This window comes from Anneissia japonica, unplaced genomic scaffold (genome assembly GCF_011630105.1).
Source record: "Anneissia japonica isolate Jap-2015-1 unplaced genomic scaffold, ASM1163010v1 scaffold287754_len4335492_cov202, whole genome shotgun sequence".
Classification (NCBI taxonomy): domain Eukaryota; kingdom Metazoa; phylum Echinodermata; class Crinoidea; order Comatulida; family Comatulidae; genus Anneissia; species Anneissia japonica.
In genome coordinates, this window is record NW_022705543.1 from 3,972,177 (window position 1) to 3,982,047 (window position 9,871).

Genomic DNA, 9,871 nt, shown 5'->3' on the forward strand with positions numbered 1-9,871 from the left:
TAATAAATCAAGATAGCCGTTAACACTGTTAAATTATATAATAATCACCAAAGGGAGGTAAATACAGTGTTAGAATAAAGGACATAATAATACATCGTGTAGCATACGGTACCGTAGCTTCCAACGAATGTAGTCCTGTAAATAAATGAATAAAGAAATTGTGTAATAAAATGTATATATATAACGATAATAAAACTTGCACTTAATTATGATCTCTATAAGCGTATAATGTTCAAAGAAGTTTTGATTTGAAGAAGTCGTATAATCTAAATTCTTACATGGACAATAATATTATATAGACAATAATATGTCAATTTTAGGTTTTTTTTTCTTAAATCATTATTTTATATAATTTATATACTGTAGGCCTATATCTGCTTTTTTCTGATATTATTATTTTTATTATTATTAATTTTTTCTTTTTTAATTTAATTAATTTGTTTATGTTAAAGATCAAGTTTAATTTTTATACTTATTTTATTTTTTTATACTTCTAATTGTATGTACTGAGGGTCCCAATTGATCAGCTCACGCTGGATGGACCACCCTCACAAAATATTGTTGAAATAAAATAAAACAAAGTTCAAAGTACAATTTTTGCTCCTACTTTGACCTGCGCAATTTTCCCTAGTGAATAACTTCATCATTAATACCCTTCCAATACTCATTACTAAATCATTAGGTTTGATATCTTACTGATTAAATACAAAAGGTCGTCGTTTAAGATGACCAGTTGATAATTCTACTTAACGGCATAACGCTACTTAATTATTGTTGCTAGGCTACCTTATGACACAATTAAAATAATGTACGGCCTCAATATTTCCGGTAATCCACCATTGATCTTGGAATAATTAGCAGTTCTTGTATTGATAATGCTTTACGTGCTAACGATTAACATAATCTGTCAATTATGGAACGCCAAAACTGCAACCTTTAACACTTCAATGATTACATTAATCATTGAAGTGTTGAAGGTTGCCCTTTTGGCGTTCCATAGCCAATTTAGGCATTCGATTCTGTCCTCTTCCCTTGTTTAGTGTAGTGCCTTTCCGGTATTTAATGGTAAGGAAGTGTGGTGGCCTGGTTCACTCGTTTTACTAGAGTTAGTTCATACTTTGAACCAGAGAATTTCGTATCTGTTTCATGAACTTTGAGGGATGTTATGAGAACCTGTGCGGAGCTGTTGCATTTATCTCCTCATCGTAATTGTTCCGATATTGGTATTCGTGGTTCAACAGAAAGAACGAAAGCAAAAACGGGTTTATTGAATTGAATTATCTTTTCATCCAATTTTATTGCAGTAACATTGATAAGTTGTTTCATCGTGTTTTATATTCACCTATGATAAGCGCAATAATTTACATTTACAAAAACAAGCATGTTTAATTGACGACAGTTTGGAAATATGCTGCGAGATATATAGGTCAGATTAAAGATAGGTTTATTTCTTGATATAAATCAACACTCTCATCCAAATGATTTATCGTTAATGTAAAACGCTCAACGAATCATTTCACAGCCACGTGACTAGACTATTTTGAATCTCTTTTCGTCTGCTAGGAGAGTAATATTTCTTTATAATTTTTCATTGGCAGCTTATCTAGGGATAGAAGTAGACAAACTGTGCTCGTTCACATTGGAATAATGTAAACGCGTTTATGAGGTTCACCGCAGTATTTTCCCTGTGATTAACTTGAAACAGACGCGAACTAACACGAAATGACGCAAAAGTTGGCAGATGCGGTGTTTCTTTGCGTACAGTATGACTTCATTTTTCGCAATAGGGCGAACGACACAATAGTGGGACTACGGGGTGGAATCAATCTTGAGTTGTGTGCATTCGAAGAGTACTGCAGTCTGAACCATATCTAACTAAATTGGGAGTGGTGATTTAAGCTGTGTTATTCCGTGCATCCCAAAGTTAGCAAATACAACCCATTACCACTGGGGTGGAAGATGTCACGGAAGATGTACAACTTAAATATATTATCAAAGTGAAGCGCCACTTCATAAATGATGACTTATCACCGTTTATATAATTGGCATGAGTTTTACCATTTTTTAACGCCCTTTCCGAGAAAAGACAGACCGAGTACTCGGAGATGAAGAGCGAGACTGGAAGTAGTCATAAATCATAGGGCTATAGTTCCTGATTTGTAGGTCAAATCGTCCCTTTACCAACTTGTCCCTCATAAACTCGCCACAGGAAAATTCTTCTAAAACCCCCAAATCTCGACCTTCATTTAACATTATTGCCTCATATGGAAATAAATGTTAGATTAGGCTTGTTTTAATTCGAATTAATAACAAAAGTCTACAAAAAAAAACCCAAAAAAAAAAACCACATTTATATTGTACAGTATACCTGTCACTTAATAAAAATCACATTCAATTATTTTATTATCTATTATTGGCATGCTTTAAGTTATAAACTGATTGAAAATTAAGTTAATGTTTGATGGGTTACGTAGGCTGTCACAAGGCATCAATTTAATTCATTTTGATTTTGGAAAATGTAGGTTAAACATGTTACAGTTTATCCAGTTTGTTATATTCCTTATGGTGTTGTAGTTTACAGTTACTTGTGCATTCACTGCAACGAGGTTTGGTATATTCCGTATGGTCGTGTAGTTTACTTCGAGCTTTAGTTGAAACGTTAAGGCACACTGTTGCACATTACACCTAAGCATATAATACATGTCTAGACCGGACCCAACGTTTAAATCGAAATAATATCACTTTCCTAGAATTATTGTTTAAATTGTTTGTGTTTGTTTTCGTGGATTAAAACATTCGACCAGCGAGTTTTCTTCTTCTTTTTTAAGTGAAAAACTCATTAGGCCAATAGTTGGCTGGCGTTTTTTTTTTCTGACAAATACAATCAAAGTTCGATAGTCTTATTGACTATGTTCTTATATAATTGAATAAAACGTTGTCTTGTTACATTAAAAGCTGCGTATCCTGGTAAGTTATATTGATATCCCGGTACATTGCTCCAAGATAGGACATAGTCTACATCCGTGCAATAAGATAACCAAATGCCAAGAGAAAATATTAGGAATGTTGTAATCAATTTGTAGAAGCTTTACATCTGTACTCCGGACAATGACTCATTAAAATCCGTGCTCTGCCCAGGCCATCCACCGTGTGAATAGGATGCACTATTTGGCTTTTCATTTACTTAAATTTGTTTATCATCTGAAAATGTACGTATCATTTTCGGACAATTTACCGATGTCGTAAATTAGGGCTATCCATTAGCAGATGATTTTTCTGCCTTTCTGTTCAGACGCTCCATTTTTATGAGAAACGATACTTCGTACGGTAGTTCCCTAAACATAAAAACGTCTCCCAGCAAAAAATAAGTTAGCAGCCATCTATCACGAGAGGGCGGTGCTCGTTATCGTTAGAACTATCATCATACTCTTTAAGTTAGAATCATAAACTGAATATCCGCACTAAAAGCCACAATTTTACCACTTTAATTATAGATATTTATTATTAATATTATTTTTATTATCATTGCCGTCTCCTAAACCGTGTTACAGCTTATCCAATTCCATTGGCAAATAATCTTCGGTGGGGATTTTCAAAATTCGTTTGAACTAATATGATCACTGTATAGGCCTAAACCACTTTTTCGTTTATAATTATGTACCACATAGACCTAATTATGTCTGTATAAATATTCTGTATCATAATTGATTCTGTATTCATTTTGTGTGGACAGAAACAATTCTGTATCGTTATTATTTGTCCCACTAGTTATTCTGTCTACACAGATTTGTACCACATATTTTTTTGACACAAAACTCTTTTAACATAGCTTGCCTAATTATATCTGTCCCCGTTCAATGCTTTTTTATTAAACATAAAACACAGCCCCAAACCGCGCCCCGTATTCCTGACAAACGCAAGTTTCGACGCATCAAAACATATTTACAAGAGGAACTCTCTTGCGTTAAGCTGTCTTTACTTCCGATCGACAAGACCCGTGTAGACCTTACAAGTAATTATCAAGTAATTCGATGTCTTTTCAACGCTTTGCACATTTACCCACCATCGGCAATATACTTCACTCAGGTGGATTCCAAGGTAAAACATGTTTGCCAGATGGACCCGTCAGAAGAGTTAAACTTTTCAAGGACCAAGATTTAGAAGATTGCTCTTTAAATTTTCGGGTTTTAGCTTAAGTATAGTAGGGAGTTATAGTAACATCTCTCGGGCTTCAGCAACCAGGCTGTAGGAAATCCGAATATAGGCCTATTTAATATCTTTATTTCTCTGTGGATGATGGTGTTTTTTATAATTACTTTTAGAATATTCTTATAGTTTTAATAGTTACAGTATCCGGTAATTCTTCACAAAGTTATTGAAATCGGCACGTTTCATCTTCATTTTTCATTTGAACATTGGATGAGAAATTAACGTTAGATTATTGTTATCTGAAAGTACTGTAAGATTTATGACGTTAGTAGGAATACATAGTGCCCCTTTCTCAGGACGGCCAACCGGTGCCAGGCCTACCAGAATAGGCCTGTCTGCCATCTTTTAAACTGACAAAATCCTTTTAGATTTTATTGTTTTGACACCGAATTTAATGTAAATAATGAGCTACGTGTGTATTGCTGATAATTTTATATCTTTACCTCTGCTTAATGGCATGTGCCGCATAAGGCCTCTATAATTTTATATAAATTTAATTAAATTAGTTTATCTTGTTGCCCACCATCCTATGGAAAGCTAGTCTGCAATTAATTTTACATTTCAATTGATGGGTTTCTCTTTGTTCAAAGTTATTTTAGTGTTTTCTTTGTATTTTTTATCTCTTCCTTTGATGAAATAAATGAAAATGAGATGACTGCGTGCGCATAATTATTTTCTTTCGTTCAAGTCCTTTTTCTTGTATTGATGTCATATTTTAATTACCAATTGTATGTTCATAATAATCATAGGCTATGTTTGGTTTTTGTAGGCCTATTTTATATATTGCATTGTGAAACTTATAATTATATTATTCATATGATTGTTTTTTTCTTTTTATTTTTACAAATTTATTTTTAAAAGTTTACAGTTTTCCAATTATATTTTAATGTTGATGTCGCATAAACAGTGAACCAATTACAGAAATATTTAAACAAGAAATATTTTCTTCTGTAACTTATTCAATTTGTGTATACAGCTACTTCCTCCAAATTTATCCTATGTGTACATTTTGTTATCGTATTTAAGTTAGCTGTTTCAATTAATAAATCTGTAACTGTATTTTCCTATAGATCAATAAATATAGCCCTATGCTTATAAAAAATATATTAGCATATTCAAAGCACAATTACTCAAATCAAGCTCAGACACACTGTCAACATAATTTGACCATAAACTGTTTCTTCCTTGATGTCATCTTGTTGGCAACGGGAAGGACACGATAAACATTTATTACACTACTTGTCAGTGGATACCAGGAAACAGGGCTAAGTGGGAATGACGATGTCATGGCAACACTTCGACGCGCGAAGGACAGATCGCGATGACAGATAACCTAGTATACCGGAAATACTGGAGGGTGTGAACCAATTAAACACCGGGCTGGCGATCCTCAACTCATGCTGAAAGTGTTTTTCCATGACAAGTGAACGCTGGATTGGGTTTTGTTACCAGTATACCACCTCAGTGATTATACAATGACGTTTTTTCAAGTGTGTTCTTTTTAACGAAATGTAAAAATAAGCCGTTTATGAATAATGCCTTAACGAATAAACACTGGATTGGGATTTGTCACCAGTATACGAACTCCGTGATGAATGACCGTGTTGTCAAAATTGTGAAAACGCTTTTAACGAAATGTTACAAAGTCGTTATTGAAAATGCCGTAACGAGAACACTATTTTGATAAGATTCCGTAAACTGTAACCCGTTGAACAAAATTTAAGCTCATCAAGCAACTTAAAACAAAACAGAAATAAATCATATTGGTAATTAAAAACAAGTGTCAGATTCATCAACCATGTATGTTATAAGTCCTAGAGATACAATTCAAAGGTATACCTCAATGCTTAGTGGCTGCAGGTGTAGGCCTAATATCTATTTTTATATATCCTCATACGATGCAAATGTAATGCAGATACGAAGCATTTAACAAACAGGTGAAATACTGTCGATCTTTTTTTTTATAACATTTCAAATTATCGCATGATGATAAAATTAGTGCTAAAGAAAGTTGTGAAATTAAACGTCTTTTTAGCACCTCTACCAGATACAAAGTTAACAAAAGGAGATGTCGAATGCTGAAGCATCTGCCTTATTATCATCGATGCAGATATATTACCATAGTTTTTACGAGATATATCTTATCACTTAAGCACATGTTTTAAGTTTAAGTATTCCTTGTAGAGTAGATTTAAGTCTGCAGCCATTTAGCAAGCGTTACTCTGCTTTACGACGCAGTAGCATTTCATTGATTTACAGGAGCAAAGTAATTCAACCAATGTATTTTTCTCTCACCTAGGGTGTGGAGTATGTATAGCATTCGCCGTGTTTTACTCGTCCTTTGGGGGTTCCAACCGGTAAAATTGATTGTTCGCCAGGCTAACTGTCACAACTAATACTCATGATGTGTACTACTAGACTACTTCAAACACAGGCTATGTATACCGATACTGTATGTGTGTATAGGATTTTACTTAACACAGTTTTTTTTATTGATTACCTGAGCGAATATGAGGTAAAATATTTGGCCCATGGAGCAGGTAACGAGGCTAGCGCATGTACCATACATTCCACACAATGTAACACAAATAAATCCTCGCTCAAGCGTTCATTAAAATTGTATCGGTATCAACTACAGTAAATAAATGTCATCATTATCATCAGCACTTTCAGCACTAACAACTTATGAGCCCGGAAATGGATTTTGTTACATCTGACCCTTGACCACGATCTGTGGTCTGACCTAAACAAATCAATACCAAGAATTTGGCCCACTAGAATTATGAACTTTTGTTTTACTGTACTAACAATTTTTTCTCTATTTCTGTCCATGTTGCATGGAATCACTGCTCCGTTCATGTTTTCAACGTGGCCTAGTTATGATTAAACTATAAAATGACATATGATGCATTTCAGTGATATCGACTTCCCTGATATATAATACACGTATTCAATTGAAGCAATCGAAACACTAGTATATCATTGGCCTGTCTATGAATTCTGCCAAGTGGTTGTTTTGGTTTTACAGCACCATTGAATGCAGTATGAATTATGAAAACATTTCTTATAATGAATATAAAAAAATTATAATAGGCCCATATCCGTGATTCTTAACTTTTAATAGTTTGTTTTAATCCGAATTTTAAAACTTAATAATATATGCAGGTTGTAATTTATATTACACGTTTTTTATAAGAACCAGTAAAAGTTTTCCCAGGCTCAGCGTTCGTATTTTTTTTTTCCGATTTCAGGCTCAAAATGTTATTAATTTGTTAATGCACAGTAGTATATTACCGTACTGTACTGTATTATGAAGGGTATGTCAAACGGCAAACCTACTGAACATAGGTACAGGTAAGATTTGTTCGTTTTTCTATTTTTTAAAAACAAAAACCTTATTTGACATTTTATCTCAGTCTCAATGTTCTTATTTTGTTCTTGTACTACACCCAAGTGTGATGTCTTTTGAAGTAGGCCTATGGTCTTTCGTCGTCTTCTTTATTAGCTGATCGTCATGGAATAAATTGAGAAAGATATGGAAATTAAGTAAGGCCTTCAATTCTGGCGCAATTACAACAAAGAATAGTATTATCTAATTTAAGTTATCTTCTTGGTAATAAATAAATCATACCGGTACAGGCCCTATCCTGATTTTTAAAGAAATTATTTTAATTGGTTTTCTGGGAAAAAATTGTGAAATGTATTTTGCATCTTTAGTATTTTTCATCATCCATAATAATTTTTCTCATTTTTGTTTCTCTCTGACATCCTTCTCCATAATTGGTCTACGACTGTTTATCTGTTTATTTATTTATACATTACAACATTTTAGGATAAAGAAAACAACGATCGAGGAATCTCCGAGGCAGAAAAGAACAAACATTAGCAAAAACAAGAAAAAAGTAAAACAAAAGAAACACACACAATAAAGACAATTATACAAACTACATAAAAAACAAAAGCAGATAGTAAATATTTAAAAAGAAATTAGTTCAATAATTAAAAAAATACAGGCCTACAATTTAAGGGTTTTTTGCAATAGGCCTACATACAATAATTATTAAAAGCATATAGGCCTAATCAATAAATTTTTTACAATTCATTGAAATTTTTAATTCTAACTGATGATATTATTATCATCATCATCATCATCATCATCATCGTCGTCGTCGTCATCATCGTCATCATCGTCATCATTATCTTTGTTATTATTTTTAAGTCATTTATTAGACCTATTATTAGGACTAATTAGACCTCTAAGATTATTATTCGCTATTATCAGGCCAAGTATAATCTTAATTAGGGTTATTATTTTTAGACGTATTATTAATATTATAGACAATATGCTATGATATAAATGTATCATATATTTATACGTGCATTAATGATACTGACGTAACAGACGATGAATGATGCCTTAGACGTATACTTAGGCCTATAACATAGTGGAAAGATGAACATGGATAAATCATTCGATATTATCAAGGATCAATATCGTCCGAATGACGCCATCCATATTTCGTAGCAGCTATGGATCGTGAATATTTCTAAAGAGAGTTTATTGACAAGATAATATATGTCACATTAATCTCCCATTGGAACTTCAATCAAAATTCAAATTCTATATTCAGTAGATTTATTTACAGTGTCATCTAAGCCCGAACGTCATAAACCCGGCCACCAATTAAACTCAGACATGCCAGCATTAATCAACCAATCCAATGGGGACTTTCTAATTTGATAGATAATTTGGTGCAAACAAAAGGGGTGTAATATTAATGGAGTGGATTAATTCGGGGTTTAGCGTTTAAGGTACCTTTGCATCGGGTCGTCAATCATTGGCAAGTCAATATGATGGGCTTGTATCCACCAAGCCTCGACATTTCGATGCTGAGTGGCTAGCTTGGATAAGGCCTGCCTGAGTAAGTTCCTGTCAACTACTGTTGATTGATGGATGCTCTTGGTTTTTTAGGATGCCCACTATATATGTACTCAATTGACCGAATTCGGTGAATTTAAACTTAATAAACAATATGTTTAACAGTTGAATGATTTTATTGCTAGTAAGTAGGTGATGAATGCTTCACAACTGACTGACGACATCTAATTTTTCTAATATGAACTTTTATGATTGTGTTGATCAAACTACGCAATTGTAATTGCTCGATAAAAATGACTAAAATTTGTTTTTCTTGTTTGTTTTTCCTAAATTACTGGATAGTCACACGTAACTCATTTTCAGCTAAAATCATAAACTTTTTGGCGAATGTATTCGTGTTTTTCAACAAAATTACCTATTTTTCTGAATGGTGAATAAGGTTTTACTGGTTAGTCCAAATAATTTAATATATGCCTGTTAAAAAGAAGGAATCCATAATAGAAAAAGGCTTACCGCCCGTTAAACTTAAACATCAATAGGCCAACCTGTAAGTCTATAAAGTGCAGATGAATAAGCTTACAAACCTAATGTTTTGTAAGCCGAAGAAAACCATGGTCTGGTCGATAATTTCTTTGAAAATAGATACGGTAAGTGTTCTATCTATAGTCCACATGACTCGTTCCTATAATTCCTTGTTTCAACGCCTTTATATATATATATGTATATATATATATATATATATATATAATATATATACACACACGGTTTTCAATTTGTAATAGA